Raw genomic sequence first — 16222 nt, 5'->3', positions numbered from 1 at the left:
GAATAGAATTCATTTTTGCGGTAAGAGGGAAGTACACCACTTGCTCGTCCATACAAAAAGAGAAAAAGTTTGACTAAGTACCTCTAAATATTATTCAATCTCCATGATTTTTTAGTATGTTATTGGCACAAGAAATTACTAGGTTTATAGCTTTTCCTTTTTCTAAATTTTCTATAAATTCAAAATTATAGGCTCCACAAATAACGTAATTTTTGTGATAAAACTTTGTCTTTTTCTGAATCGAGATTGAACAGTTCGAGATCTCGTTGAGATTCGGGTCGAAATCTCAATCTCGAAAACGTGATTTTTCGAGATTGAACAGATACGAATCAGTAGTAACCACTTACTGAATTACCAAGACACAATTTTTTTAAATTTGAAGTACCTATTTACGGCAGCGTTTTAAATATCTAAGCCCGAAAATGAAAACTGAATGTCAAAATTAGCGAAAAAAATAATTCATGTTCCATAGTATTAGTAAAATCATATGACCAACAAAAGTTCTATGGAAAATGATTTGTTTTTCGTATTTTTGCAACATTTATATTGTTTAGGAATTTTTATCGTATCAAAGCATAAGATTTATTTAAATTAAAGCATAAGATGTTGTGAATGGGAATTATTAAAAATATAAAGATTTTTTAAAATCAACATTATATTAATACAACAAGTTTTTTGGTAAAATAGTCTAAAATTGTATCATTTTAGGGAAAAATAAAGTGTGACATCATAAACCAGACTTCGGTGGCACAAAACACGTATGAACTTTACTCGCGCTCAGTCTTAAAATCTCAAGATCTCTGTCCATTTTTTCGAGATCTCGACTAGACTTCAAAATTCGAGATTGATGGCTTTCAAGATTGAATCTAGTAAGATCGCTCGAGATTTCGGTGGAATCTCGATCCCGCGAGATTGAGATTGCATTCCCTAGTTGTTGCGCTCCTTGGGAGAGTCCTATGTCCAGTAGTGGTACTCTCGACGCGCAATCGATTGTGTCACGCTTGCCTTCGAGTCATTTGGCACTCTGGAACACGATGGTGGCGCCACCTTGCCTACCGTATTTGGTGGTTTTCGGGTGAACTAGTCTAAATTCGGTTACGAACGCAAGTTGGTACTCTTGACCGCCATTTTGACAGTTGTCAATATTGAACATACTGGATATACGCAATCGCTAAGGCAAGAAGAAAAAAGTAACTTTATTACTTGTATTTGTACTTGTGAGTGGCGATTTTGTGTGGTACTGGTATTTAAGACTAAAGATGCTGTGTTATGGCTTATTTAGCACTACGAATAGCGATTTTGCGCAATGCGCAACGAAGAGATATACGGAGGCGCAAAAATCAGCGGCGAATGGTGAGATATTTGGACGAAGCAGTGGAAATGGGACAGGCGGAGTTCGTCGATAATTACCGCCTCATAAAAGAACTTTTTGATGAACTATGTGGAGACATGGAGGAAGCGTCCGTAGTCGAGCGGGCCTCAGTGATCGTAACTGATCGCTGAGGTTAAGCAACAACTGACACGGTCAGCCATTGGATGGGTGACCAATTTCAAGTGGTGCTTTTCTGGACGCTTCCGTGCTTCGGACGGCACGTTAAGCCGTGGGTCCCGGTTGCTACTTCGGCAGCAGTCGTTAAGCCTAGTCAGAGGCCTTCGGGCGGCTTGAAAACATCTGATAGTCGGGTTGCCCACTTACCCGACAACTTTCTCAGCACAAGCTTGCTTGTGTTGGGACTTGGGGTCCACCAACCCGCACTTGGCCAGCGTGGTGGACTAGGCCTAAACCCTTCCTTCATTGGAAGGAGACCCGTGCCCCAGCAGTGGGGACGTAATGGGTCGTGATGATGATGATGTGGAGACATAGAGCCCTTCATGAAGGAAGGGTTTAGGCCTAGTCCACCACGCTGGCCTAGTGCGGGTTGGTGGACCCCAACACAAGCAAGCTTGTGCTGAAAGAGTTTATTTATTTATTTGAAGACCAACAAATGATATACTTGTTACATACATCAAGGCTAGATAAATAAAATACAGTACAGGCCTCTGACTAGGATTAAGGACTGCTGCCGAAGCAGCAACCGGGCCCCACGGCTTAACGTGCCGTCCGAAGCACGGAAGCGTCCAGAAAAGAACCACTTGAAATTGGTCACCCATCCAATGGCTGACCGTGCCAGTTGTTGCTTAACCTCAGTGATCAGTTACGATCACTGAAGCCCGCTCGACTACAGACGCTTCGATAGTGTCAACTTGACACTATTCACGACAGTTTTTGTTATTTTATCCTTTTCATTCATTCTTTCACAAAGTCGTAAAAAAAGTTTTAAACAATCATAACCAAATTTTAAGTGAAACCGAATTGTAACCAAATAGACGTCAAGAGTACCAAATCTAAATTGAAATTGGTTCTGACTCGAGCACAATATTAACGCTATATGAATAACCGTCTTGCGTATCAAGAGTAGCAGTACAGCAGTGGATGATTATTGGCTGATGATGATGATGAAGCTGATTTAATTTAACTAATAAAATAAATAACTATGATGTAATAAACAAGTATATGTTATGAATTTTTACACAGTAAAAAAAGATAAATATTTTTTTTGTTTTCTATCAATCTTTAAATACGCCCCTGCCCCTGAAATGGATCCAAATTCATTCATGACATCAATATTTTTCTCATACAATTGTTTATTTTTCACTATTTGATATACTATCCTATACTCCTATACTCCTGACCCCGAGAGGTATAAATGTATGCCACTGTTCTTAAATTAAAAAAATTATATATTTTAACTACTGAACTGTTTTGTCACTTACACCCAGTTGCAGAAACGTCCTTTAAGTTTTAAAAACATCATTAAACCTTAAAGTCCAATTAACTCGTTGCAGAAAAGCACTTTAATGTGACGTTTCATGAGACTTTTAAATTTATCTATGAAATGTCAAATTTACCCTAATGAAATGTCAATTTCGTTTTTTCTTAATTTTTGCGTTGCACAAAGCCACATTAGCCACTAAAGTGACTTTATTTTGACGTTTGGTCCCTTAAAATATACTTCAAATCTAATGAGCCAAAAAGCATCCATTATAACCAATTTTAAATTTATTTTCTTATAATAATTTATGTATTTGAAACTATTTCAATCAGTGTAGTGTCTTAAACAGAATTGTAATCGTTATTATAGCAGAGGAAAACATTTATGTGCTTGAATTGGAAGTTGGAACCAATACACAAGTACTCATTACCAAAATTTCGCAATCTATCTATGCAGTGTTATCTCTTTATAAATAAAAAACAGAATTTTAAAATTGTATTTTTAATGTTTAATTTTACTACAATAGTAGGTAATTCATATTTATAACTATGATTGATGAATAAAAGTTATCTATTCAATTCTCCGCGGGTTGTTAGGGCCTCTGGCTCTCTGATGAAACCTGCCCAGCCTGCATCTACATATCCACAAAGCGGCTTTCCTGTACTTCTTCAATACGTAAGGCAATGGTCTTCCAGACTCTGGTCGTAGCAGCATCTAAACTACCAGTTAAACAGTAACGAATAACGCGTTTTCTTCCGCAGTTTATTTCAGGTCACACCTGCATTTTTCACTTGTTTGTCTTCCAGTATCAGCATAATTTTGCAGTTATGTAGTTAAGTAGGTAAAGCAAAATTGTAATTATAAAGAAAAACGATGCGGTGGTATTGTTTGTTGATTGCAGCCAAGGACTTTGTATATACAAAGTCCTTGATTGCAGCTGATTGTTATTTGTTGACATTTGATTTTGCGTTTTGTTATAGGTGAATCAAATCTCAGAATAATGTAGAATTTCTTTGATTATTGTAATTTTATGCCAAACTTTATGATTTTTGCATGATCAAAACGCATTCGTTCACTCATTTCTACTCCAATGTTCATTCATTTCCTAATGAGCACAGAGTAGATATGTTGAACTTGTCATTACTTAAAGGAGAAATTTCTATGTCCAAAAAAGTTTTGTGCAACAGCTTTAAAATAATGGAATCATTAGTGGTAACGACATAATAGCTAATGTGACATTGTAAAGAGGCTTTCTGCAACTGAGTGTTTGTCAAAGAACAAATTGTTTAAGGGATAGGTACTTTATAAATTTTTAAGGAATAACAGGGATACTCCATAAAACTTTTAATATATGTATTTTTAAACTATATATTATATTTTTTTTCAATGTCCTACTCATAGCACGCCAGGTGTCAGGAGGCTATATGCCGTAAGCTCGCTCAGTTTTACTCGACATTAGACCATAAACAACTGGCAGTACTTGTTTCGTTTCGTCGTTTTGCCCTACTTGTCCGTGTATAGAATATAACTGATAAAAAATTAATAAACATTATAATAACAATAAAACTAATTAGTATCTAGCGAAGTAAATAGAAGATGTAAGGCCTGCTTGCTGTTAAGTGAGGGTTAATCTTGTAAAACATTGGAATGTCGTTGTTTCACATTTACTTACTTACTCACTTATTCCCAATCTCCGCTGGGGAGCAAAGGGCCGAAGTGAAGCGCCGCCATTCTTTACGATCTTGGGCCAGCTCAGAGACATCCTCCCAAGACATCCCCGCCTGGCCCATTTCTTTCTTTCTTCTGTTTCACATTTAAATTTAGTAAATTCCTGGTACTCCAAAATCATTTTTTTTAGGCTTGTTTCATTACTTAGCTTATCTCTGAGAATTATCAAACGCATGGCTTCTTTTGGTGGCATATAAACGGGGCCGATGTACTCGTAATAGTACCATCCTGTACCTATGAATTTTTGTATCATCTGCCCTTTGCCCAAGTTGGTCAAAACTATCAGCAGCCCTTCTTTTTAATGAATGCCTCATAGTATGGTACAGTATCCTTATCAAGTTCGTGAAGATGCGAAATATTGCTTAGTGTATACATATAATGGTCATTTTCACCAACCCTATTCTGACACTTTTTATCCTGTTTTATTTTAATCGTATACAATGGTTAGTACTCATTAACAGATGACCCGCTATGTATGTCCCAGAGCATGGCACCGCCTATATAGCTGAAAAAATATTGCGTCTACGCGTGTGACAATGACAACCCACACATGACTGTGACATTTTAGGGAAATCACCTTTATAAGAAGACCCACCCCAAATCTGTGACACCTATACTATGTTTGTGACATTTTCATAAAACACCCTACTTACACCCAGTTGCAGAAACGTCCTTAAGTTTTTAAAACGTCCTTTAACCTTAACCTGTTCTATTTCTAAGTTAAGATTAGCGATCTCGTTATGGGCCACTTTTAGTTAATTTTTCAGTTTTATTACTTCAGATTTTAGGTCTTTCATTTCTTCATTTTCTTCATCCGATAGTTCTGGCATGCTATTAATTGACGCATACGTATTATTTTTTGAAGGGTTACTTTCCTCATCAGTTTCATGGGACTCAGACTGTGTTCTATTCTTCCTTCTAAAGGTGATATTTCCGAAAAAACTCTTTTTGTATAAGATGCTTTATTATTAATCATCAGCAATATTTTTCCAGCAGTTATATTTTTTCGTATAACGTAACGTTTCAGTCGGAAATATTTATTTCATATCAAATATTTATTCACAATTTCCAATCAGTGTTGCCGATTGGAAATTGTCATATTCTGTGATAATATTTGCGCGTCAACTTGACTTATGTCGTTCAAGTGTCAAAGTTTTTGTGATTTGCGCTTGCGCACCATTTTGAAATTTTATTAGTTCTTATTTTGGTAAAACTATTATGAATTTGAAAAATTTGTCCGTTTTTAATGATTCACGGCGAAAAGTTTATCATAATATAGTCGATCTCACCATTATAGAGTGATATAAATGTCTGGAACTCACTCGCACAGGTTAGTTAGATGATTCTTTATAGGTTTCACAACTTGATGAAGGAAAAAAGGTAATATTTTCTATTTATTTGTAACAGAGGTACACAATATTAATCACTAATTTAATTTTTTATAAGCTCACGTTTCTTTTTGTACTACGGGTATACCGTTATCAAGTGTACGGTGAACGGGCCCAAATCGACTTCGTTATACCTATAGTACATTGCCAAGACTGTGCATACATTCAGTTTACCTTTTTTTCGTTTTCTTTTATTGTGTCACCAGTTATTTTCCGCGGTATCACTCTCGAGTTATAAAGAGTATCACTTTTGATAACATATTTTTATTTACATGCATTTTACATATTATAATACACTGCAAGTGAAACCGTAGGGTGGCTGATTTGGTGGCGGGAGTATGATTAACAGAGCTTGTTTTTCTTTATTTGCCACAGTGCTTGAAGCTGTCACGATCGCACAAAATTTTGGCTTTGGTCCCCGCTGAGAATGCTTGCTCCGATGAGAGTTCCGCTTCCGACGAATAACCTGATTTCATCCCACCCACTCCAACATGCTATAGCTCCGACTCTCCTTCTTTGGATTCCTCATTTGAACGCTTGAACATTTTAGCTGACCTCTCTGATGAAAATAATTCTGAACGCACTAGCCTTTGTGAAGTGAAACTCACAGCAACATTCCAAGAAGTTTTCCCTTCCCCATCAACTAACAATTATGAAGCTATATCCACACTAAATTCGATCCAGACATTGCCACCAGCATCAGTGGAACCACTCGCATCACCAATACCCAGGACATCAAAGGCCGTAACGAGATCCAAACGTAAGAAAACTATGGTGGTGGTCACAAAAATAGCTAAAAAATCGAAGAAATTGAACCTCGACTACTGCTGGAAAAAAACAAGTTTAATCCACAAAGTAGTATCAATTGATGAAGGAATACATGAGATGCAATATGCATTTATGCTTTACTACGGGTGACAGTAGCAAAAGGAATTGTTTCCGTGAATTTCATACCAAATGATGAATAGTAATGTAATAAGATATTGATAGTGTTTCACAAATAAATAAATAAACAGACAGACAGAACTGGGCCCAGCCGGTGGGGTCGTGATACCGTCTCGAGGTTTACTCTTCAAACCGATTGCCATCGAAACTTTAGGTATCATTATGTTTTCACGATTAGAATTTTCCTGTAATTAAATAGGTATAATAACCGGAAATGTAATTCAGCAGCATTCTTGGTGTAATTTAAATTACGTTGCACAAACACCCAGTTGCAGAAACGTCCTTTAAGTTTTAAAAACATCATTAAACCTTAAAGTCCAATTAAGTCGTTGCAGAAAAGCATTTTAATGTGACGTTTCGTGAGACTTTTAAATTTATCTAATGAAATGTCAAATTTACCCTAATGAAATGTCAATGTCGTTTTGAGTTTGTGGTCCATAGACGTCCGTACCCATTTGACTAACACTCAGTTGCAGAAAGCCTCTTTAAAATGTCACATTAGCTATTATGTCATTACCACTAATGATTCCATTATTTTAAAGCTGTTGCACAAAACTTTTTTGGACATAGAAATTGCTCCTTTAAGTAATGACAGGTTCAACATATCTACTCTGTGCTCATTAGGAAATGAATGAACTTTTGAGTAGAAATGAGTGAACGAATGCGTTTTGATCATGGCAAATTGCGCTGTGTCGCTAAGTGCATTGATTCGCTATCGGAAAGGGAATCACTGACGGCCGTTGTTCGTTTCTCATTAACCCAATTAGGTTTTCATTTTGGTGGATACCTATAATTGGGTACTTTAATTGAAGATTTTGTATAAGCGAAAAACACCGACACGGTCGCTGTGCCGTTTAAGATATCCAAATACCTGAGATAAATTCGTTTTCTCATTGAAATCCATACAAGAATTGTAAAGAAATTTTCCACAAAGACAACTCCAAACTGGACTTTCTCCTAGCTATAGTGCCACAATCTTATCTGTTCCGGTGGTCAAAATGTGTACTAACGAGACGTGATTGTCAAACGTCATTTCATACTCTGTGCGTTATTTGAGTTGTCAATTTCTGCGAAGAAGCTGACGCTACGTTATTTAATTTGTTTTGTGATTTTCTGGGTGAAATACTGCCAAAAGCGCTGTAATGTGATGCAAGAAAAGTAGTACTATATATATTGGCTTTTATGCAGGAAGAATAACGTATTCAGGCGACTTTAATTCTGTTTGAAAAATTGGAAGAACGAGTTGCAGCGGCTACAGGTTAGTGTTGCCAAATATGACGAATAATTTTACCCATATATACTCCATGTAATTTTATGAAATATTTTCCCGAGAGGCCCGTGCCCCAGCAGTGGGGACGGGATGGGTCGTGATACTCGTGATGAAAAGTATACAATCTTTATTTTCTTTGATTACAGGTGTGAGGACGTGACATGATACTTTAAATCTTAGGCAATATACCAAGAAGAATTTCGCGCACCTGCAGCGATTTTAGACGAAATAATGATGATTTATGACATGTCATTGTTTTCCCAACCTATCAAGAATTGGCTGAAAGAAATTGCTTTTTGGCAATTAGCCTTTGGAAGGAGACCCGTGCCCCAGCAGTGGGGACGCGATGGGTCGAGATGATGATGATGATGAATTAGCATTTGCACACTGTCTGAATTTTTAATTGTATGCTTTTGTTTCTTGTTACTTTAGAAAATGTAAAATTAAGTGTTCAAAAATAATACTTAATAGTATTTTTTTAAGTAATTTAATTTATCTCTTTATTCCCACGACCCACATATATTACCTATACCATTGTAATCTAGATTTAATATTTTATATCAGAAGCAGAACATAATCAGAACTAATTTTATTTCTGTTTGCCGTGGACAAATTTTCCATACAACAAATGTCGTTTGATATATTATATCCCATACTTATGAATGTACCTAATTATAACAATAGGTAATAGCAGAAATGCATTGTCGTTTAAACCAGAAATAGGCAAAATTTAATCGATGGAATCACTGGATTCAATCACAGCGACGTCGCCACCGGAATAGATAAGATTGTGGCACTATACCTTGTGTGTGCTAGTGATTTATTTCTGGCAACTTTTTTTTTTCAAAGACAATATCGTAACTCTACGACCATATATTATTTTAGAGACAGCCTGTTAAGCGGCGAATTTAATTATAATAATTTCCTTGTCATAAACGTCAGTTTTAGGGTGGGTTGCATCAACATCCCGGTTATCGTAATAGTTAAGCCTCGAATTCACAAGGGCACAAGTTTTGAGACTGTTACAGAACATCTACGGTGCGTGTTCTCAGAACATTTTGGTAACATGTCGTGATACATTTTGCTTGTCCACACCAGCAGTCTCCGCCGAGATGTCGCCCGAGGAAGTCGTGGCAGTTAGTGCTGCGTACATTTATATTTTATCGAGTAGTTTACCGAAACGTTATAAAAAAAAGGTGGTGGGTGCGAAACTACTTATCACAAAGAGGAAGCAGTGAATATCTTACGTGATCTTCGTATGTTTTGATGGATCATTTGTAAATTTCACTCGAATGACATCGACTGATTTTGAAGTTTTACTAGAAATGATCGGGCGTGCCATAGCTAAACAAGACACAATATTACGGAATGCTGTTGGTCCTGACATCAGACTTGCAATAACATTGAGATACTTGTCGACCGGAGATTCTTATGCTACATTTAGAGTATCAAAACAACTGATCAGCAAAATAGTACCAGAAGTTTGTAAGGAACTCATAAAAACGTTGAAAATATATATCATGGTAAGTAAAAAAACATGGTAAAATCACAAATGTTTTATTAATATTATTTTTATAATTAGAAAGAAAAATTATTCCCGCAGCAAAGATGGAATTATGTCTTGATCAGATGGTTCCTGGCTGTTATCAAATTGAAAAACCAGATTTTTACGTGGAATGCTATACAGATTGTCGTTGGATGCTGTAACACTGTCCTGATGTTCCGATGGTGAGGTTGATGCGGTACTGTAGCCTTGCTTGTATTTGCCCATGCGAGCTTCTGTTAATATATTATTAATATAATATTTCGCCATGAGGGCGGAGTGTTCGTCTTAAATGAGACGTAGCTCTGAGGCAACATATCGTCCATGGGTGAATTTCCCGCGGCCAAAATTTGCGTGGCATCAATGAAATCGCTACTAAAAAACAAAGTTCTAATTTTCTAATATTTTTTTCCGGTTATGAGGAATAGTAATCTATATGAAGCACTAAATATTTTATCAATAGGATTTATGGATACTTTACAAAAAAATATTAAACCTCCAAATCTTTCATTGCCGTGTTTGTCCCCAGGTCATCTCGTTTTGTATTATTCTTCATTGATGAAAAAATATTGAGTGTTAAGATTTAAACTTAGTTTCATTTGATACATTAATAGTTAAAGTATTGTTACGAAATACATTTATTCAAATAAATAAAGAATATAACGAACGGTAAGTGAAAATTCATGTGTCCCAGAACTACATTTCATCGCCGTGACCTAAACATGATCAAGGATATTGTTTTATCTATGAACTATGGTCCCCCCCTCGGTGCGCTTATCGTTTTTTACAAGTGTCGCCTAACTACTCGACGTGGAAAGAGGTACACAGGTGCTCACGTTTTCGCGCTATAGTGAAAGTTATGTTTGTTTTTGGTCACTGGACATTTTTTCTTTCATCGCCGTGGATATATATAACTTCTATAAAAATAAGTTTGTCTTCTTGAGTAAGCATTCAAAAGAAAGCATTTTGAAAATATTCATCTTATAAAGTGTTTGTTTCTTCGAATAGTTAATACTTTTTTTGTTATTTATATTTAAATGCTTGATTTTCATCGCCATGCTTTCATTTCCGTGGTTTCCGTGGCCAAAATTTGCTATGGAAATGAAAAAAAAGTCACGGCAATGAAAAAAATTTCATCGCCATGTCTTGTAAAATAAGATGTATTCATTGCCGTGGCCTGGTTATTAATTTCCGTGGCCAGGTTATTCATTTCCGTGGCCAGGTTATTCATTTCCGTGACATATGTTTTCATCGCCATGGTATGTATGATTAGGCAAATAAAAATATATTTACCTACTATCTTTTGTAATATCTTTGGCGCGTATCGCGATGTATAAAAACTAAATGTATAATTTATCATTAAAAACAATCACAAAATAAGTATTATAATTAACGTTATGTCTGAATAAGATCTGTTTTAGCTCAAGCGGCCGCTTCTCATGCCGGAGATGCGGTTGCAAATCCTGGCGCTGACATGTACCAATGAGTTCTTTGAATTTAAGTACAATGTATACCATCGCTCTTACGGTGAAGGAAAACATCGTGAGGATATTTGCATATCTAGATTTAGCACATCTAGATATGCGAACCCACCGACCCGCAGTAGACCAGCGTGGTCGGAAATGGTCCAAGATTAAAAAGGCAGTTTAGACCTTGGGTATATGCACAAAGGTTCCATTCGAGAGAGCCAGGTGCAGGTACTTACACCTCCAGCAGATAATAGAATAGCATAGAATATACCTACATCTCCGCAGGAACTCAGCTGGATGCTAAGTGGCCTAAATGCTGCTTGCTAACGTGTAGGCCTCGGTATGAACTTGGGCAAGATGAAAGTCATGTAGAATGTTCACATCAAACGGGAGCCGGTGATTGTTGGTGAGACAACCTCAAGCAGACTATTCGGCTAGGCAGAAGCAATTTCGACAAGGAGGCTGAAAAGCGCATATAATTGGGTTGGGCTGCATTTGGGAATCATCGCCTCTCCTCGGCCAATCCTCAAAGCCTGAAGACAAAGGTCTTCAACCAGTGCACTCTGCCAGTGATGACGTATAGTGCAGAGACGTAGACACTGACAGTGGGACTGGTCCACCGATTTAAAGTCACTCAGCGTGCTATGGAGAGAGCTACGCTTGGGGTTTCTCTAATGGATCGTATCAGAAAAGAGGTTATCCGTCACAGGACTAAGGTTACCGACATAGCTGTCAAAATGTGCAAGCTTAGGCAGATAGCCAGTAGTAGCTGGAAGCTGGAATTAGAAGGCCGAGGACCGAGTGTTATGGCGCTCCTTGGGAGAGACCTATGTCCCGCAGTGAATGATTATAGGCTGGTGATGATAAAATACATTTCATATTATTATATCAATTAAAATATACTTTCATTTAGCATAGAGCTCATAAAATATTCTATCATATCACGTAATCTATGTAAAATTACACAACACCATCAAAACACCTAGCACCAAAACCTTAAGATAGGTGCGATGACGAGGAAAGCGAGGAGAAGCGGTTAAGTGCACATGCTGCGCCCCATTTCGCTGTTGACGATCATGTGCACCTAACTGCACCTATCTTTAGGTTTTGGTGCTTTTGGTGGTTTGTTCGGTGATTTGTAATTCAGCACAGATCATGTCATATCATAATATATTTTATGAACTTTACATAAAATTAACAGTTCGTATACTGTATAATATTATCACCATCATCATCATCATCATCTCAGCCATAGGACGTCTACTGCTGAACATAGGCCTCCCCCAATGATTTCCACCTTGTCCAATCGGAGGCGGCCCGCATCCAGTGCTTCCCCGCGGACTTGACTATATCGTCCGTCCATCTCGCGGGGGGCCGCCCAACGCTGCGCTTGCCGGTACTTGGTCTCCACTCGAGGACTCTTCTGCTCCACCGACCATCAGTCCTTCGAGCAATGTGTCCGGCCTACTGCCATTTCAGCTTACTGACTCGATAGGCCATGTCGGTTACTTTGGTTCTTCTACGGATCTCTTCATTTCTGATTCGATCACGTAGAGATACGCCGAGCATAGCCCTTTCCAAAGCTCGCTGGGTGACTCCGAGCCTATTTAAGAGGCCTAAAGACCACGTCTCGGCACCTTAGGTCATCACTGGCAACATGTATTATTATACTTTATGAAAATATAGATGTTATAATAGGTAAGGTATATGTTGGGGTTGTAGGTAAGGTATAGGTTATATGTTGTAAACGATATTAATGTGAAATTAAACATTTCGTTTTTATAAGTGTGCAATACGAACCCCATAATACTACTTAAAGAATTCCATCCTTTATTATTTTATACATACTGTCGTTCCAATATCTATCCAAATATTTCTACCATACATAATCTTGTATCAGTATAAGTTTGCGTTTCCCTCACAGTTTTTTTTTATTGCAGTGGATTGATTCTTTCATATCCATAGCACAGTTATTTCATTGCCGTGGACGTTAGTTTCATTGCCGTGGATGTTTTTTTCATTGCCGTGGACGCTTATTTCATTGCCGTGAACGCATGTGTCATCGCCGTGGCACGAAATTTTTGATCATCTGTATCTCGTTAAGTTTTTAACTTATCTGCTAACCATTAAGTAAGAACACTAACATTAACAAAAACTTTAATAAAAGCGCTTTTTCAATATAAAAAACCTAAAGATAAAAAAGTCCACGGAAATGAAGATTTTTTAGGACTTGTTGAAATCCACCCCCATACACATCAAACTCATCAGGGGTAGCTTCCATCTTATTTTTGGCGGACCTCATTATTTCAAACGCCTCTCCCAATTTATTCTCTTGTGTTATCATTCTCTTTTTCGACGATTTAGATGAGGTAGGGCGCGGTGATGCTTCCATGGTAGGAGCCTGAGGATTCGACTGGATGGAATTTTGAGTATTTTCCGAGGAAAGCTCGGAGTATTGGGTATCGGTGTCCCGGCGTTGTGCCTGAAATAATTTTTATGGTATGTTATGTTACGTATTAAGTTACATAATATTAAATTTTTCAGGTCCCAAATACTGAAATAGGATGGAAAGAAAAGGCTCATAATTATGAAATACTATGGAACTTTCCACATTGTGTTGGAGCTATTGACGGCAAGCATGTTTTGATTCAGGCACCTGCAAATTCTGGTAGTGATTATTACAACTATAAAGAACAATTTAGCATTGTCCTCTTGGCTATTGTTGATGCTGATTATAATTTTATATATGCTAACTGTGGTGCCAAAGGAAAGTGATCTGACAGTGGAGTTTTCTAAGAAACTTCTTTTTACAAAGCTATGAATGAAAACCAACTTAGTTGGCCAGAACTGGAGCCATTAAGACATGAACCAAACACGCCATTTGTACTTGTGGGAGACAGTGCATTTGCACTCACCGAAAAAATGATGAAACCATATCCAGACTACCATGAGGTGGGGAATATAAAGCGCATTTTTAACTACAGGCTTTCGAGAGCGAGAAGAATTGTAGAAAACGTATTCGGAATATTATGTGTCATGTTTCGTATGTTTCGCAATGCAATTGTGCTCCAACCTGCCAATGCTGAAGTTGCCGTTATGGCCTGTGTAGGTATATCTACACAATTTTCTAAGGCGTAATAAGCAATCGAGAGCACTCTACACCCCACATGGAACCTTTGATTCAGAGGATTCGGATCATAACATTGTCGGAGGATCTTGGCGCAGAGAATTTGGACCTAATATTTTGTTGGATTTGCAACCATCTGGAAGACCATCTGCTCAATCCGCTATGGTAACAAGGAACAAGTTCGCTGAACATTTCATCAGTGTGGTAGGAAGTGTTCCATGGCAAAACAATGTAGCTTAGAAATAAATAAATATTTAGAATAAGAATTTTAAATTTAATTATGTGTCTACCTACCTATAGTTCATGAGATAAAAACCCGTTGACAGACTGACAGACAGACAGCGGAGGCTTAGTAATAGGGTCCCTTTGGTCAACCTTCAGGTAGGGAACCCTAAAAATGACTTTATAATTATCTTATAATTATTGTATATTTATTAGAAAGGTACCTACTACTCGTATAATAAAGTTATTTTAAAATTGTGACTTACTTGTGTCTCCAATGTATCTGTGCCACCAGAAGTTGTCGCCCCACTCAATAAAAACTTCATGGCATCGTAGGCAAACCAAGAACTTGATTCTATAACTTCGTCCTGTGCTTTACCCGTGCCTTTCGAAGAAGCTATTTTCTTTTACTCACGCACAAATTGTGAGCGGAGGTTGTGGATCTTCGCCTCAACATCTTTCCTTGGTATTTGAAGTTCATTGGCTAACTCCTCCCATACATCATATTTCTTTATTTTATTTTTGTATTCACGATTTTTCGTGTCCCACAAACATCCTTTGCTTTCGTAAAGCTCAATAAGTTTTAGAACCAATTGATTTCCCCACTCTACGGGCATGTTGATGCATGAACTAGAATGATTTGTTGGATGAGAATGTTTGATGACATGTTGACTTTGAGGGCTTTGACAGAGAATGACGGCTACAATGTAGTCTGTGACGGCTTCAGTCCGACAGCTATAAATTGGCAAGTTGCTTGGCGACCCTCCTTGCGGGGTGAAAGACGCGGAGGGGACGAGGTACCCAAGACGACAGCGGGTAGCGGGAGGGGTAGCGGTGGAGGGGAACGCGTGCACTGCATGTCATTGTTACGGCAGTCTCGGCCGCGCAGCCGAGGCGGCCACATGTCTTATATAGTCTGTCATAATTTGAGTGCGACCCACATGAGATCATTGATCCTGAGACCATTAGTCTTAGGATGAGTGTTGAGGCCTTTTTAATATTATCGTTATATTATTATTAGGTATCTATAATTCGTCAACAAAATAACGTTAAAAACAACTAATCGTATAATGTCTCAATATAGGGGCTTCTTGTAGAACAGCGTACCGGATCAGTCATGCTACGCGGCTAAAGGTTGGTACTGCGCAGTCAGATACGAAAAAGTAAACAACAAAGACGAAGAGTCCATATGACAGTGCGTCAGTTGTCAGTTCTTGTAACTAGGAAAGCAACCAAAATTTATGTGATTTAATGAAAGTAATTAATGAGCAAAACACAGAGAAAAATTACAAAATTGATGAAATTTTGAAAGAAAATGGTCATATTGTGCTTCGCCTACCCCCATAGCACCCGGAATTAAATCCTATTGAACTTGTGTGGCGGTACTTGAAAGGCGAGCTCGCAAGAACGTCGATTGACTCTAACTTAGATAAAGAGATAAAAGACTTAGAGTTGCTTTTCTCTAATTATTCGCCTGAAAAGTGGAGAAATTGTGACGACCATGTCATAAAAAATTAAGACGAATATTATAAATCTGATAGAGTATTTGACGATGTATTGGACAGGTATGTTATTGTTTATTTATAATTTAATGTAAATTAAACATAAAATATTATAGGTGTACACTGAACTAATATGACTGGCGTACTCTAGTACATTATACTTCAAAGTAGGTATAATGTTTTTTGGTTTTTGTCTTCGATTTATAATTGAAGTT

General features: G+C 37.5%; 1 pseudogene; it reads right to left on the bottom strand.

Moving 5' to 3' along the window:
* Positions 1–9585: 9585 nt before the first annotated feature.
* LOC125491307 lies at positions 9586–15232 on the bottom strand (annotated as a pseudogene).
* Positions 15233–16222: the final 990 nt, after the last annotated feature.

This window comes from Plutella xylostella, chromosome Z (genome assembly GCF_932276165.1).
Source record: "Plutella xylostella chromosome Z, ilPluXylo3.1, whole genome shotgun sequence".
Taxonomy (NCBI): Eukaryota; Metazoa; Arthropoda; class Insecta; order Lepidoptera; family Plutellidae; genus Plutella; species Plutella xylostella.
Note: the sequence above shows the minus strand (reverse complement) of the source record. Positions and strands in the feature narration are given on the sequence as shown.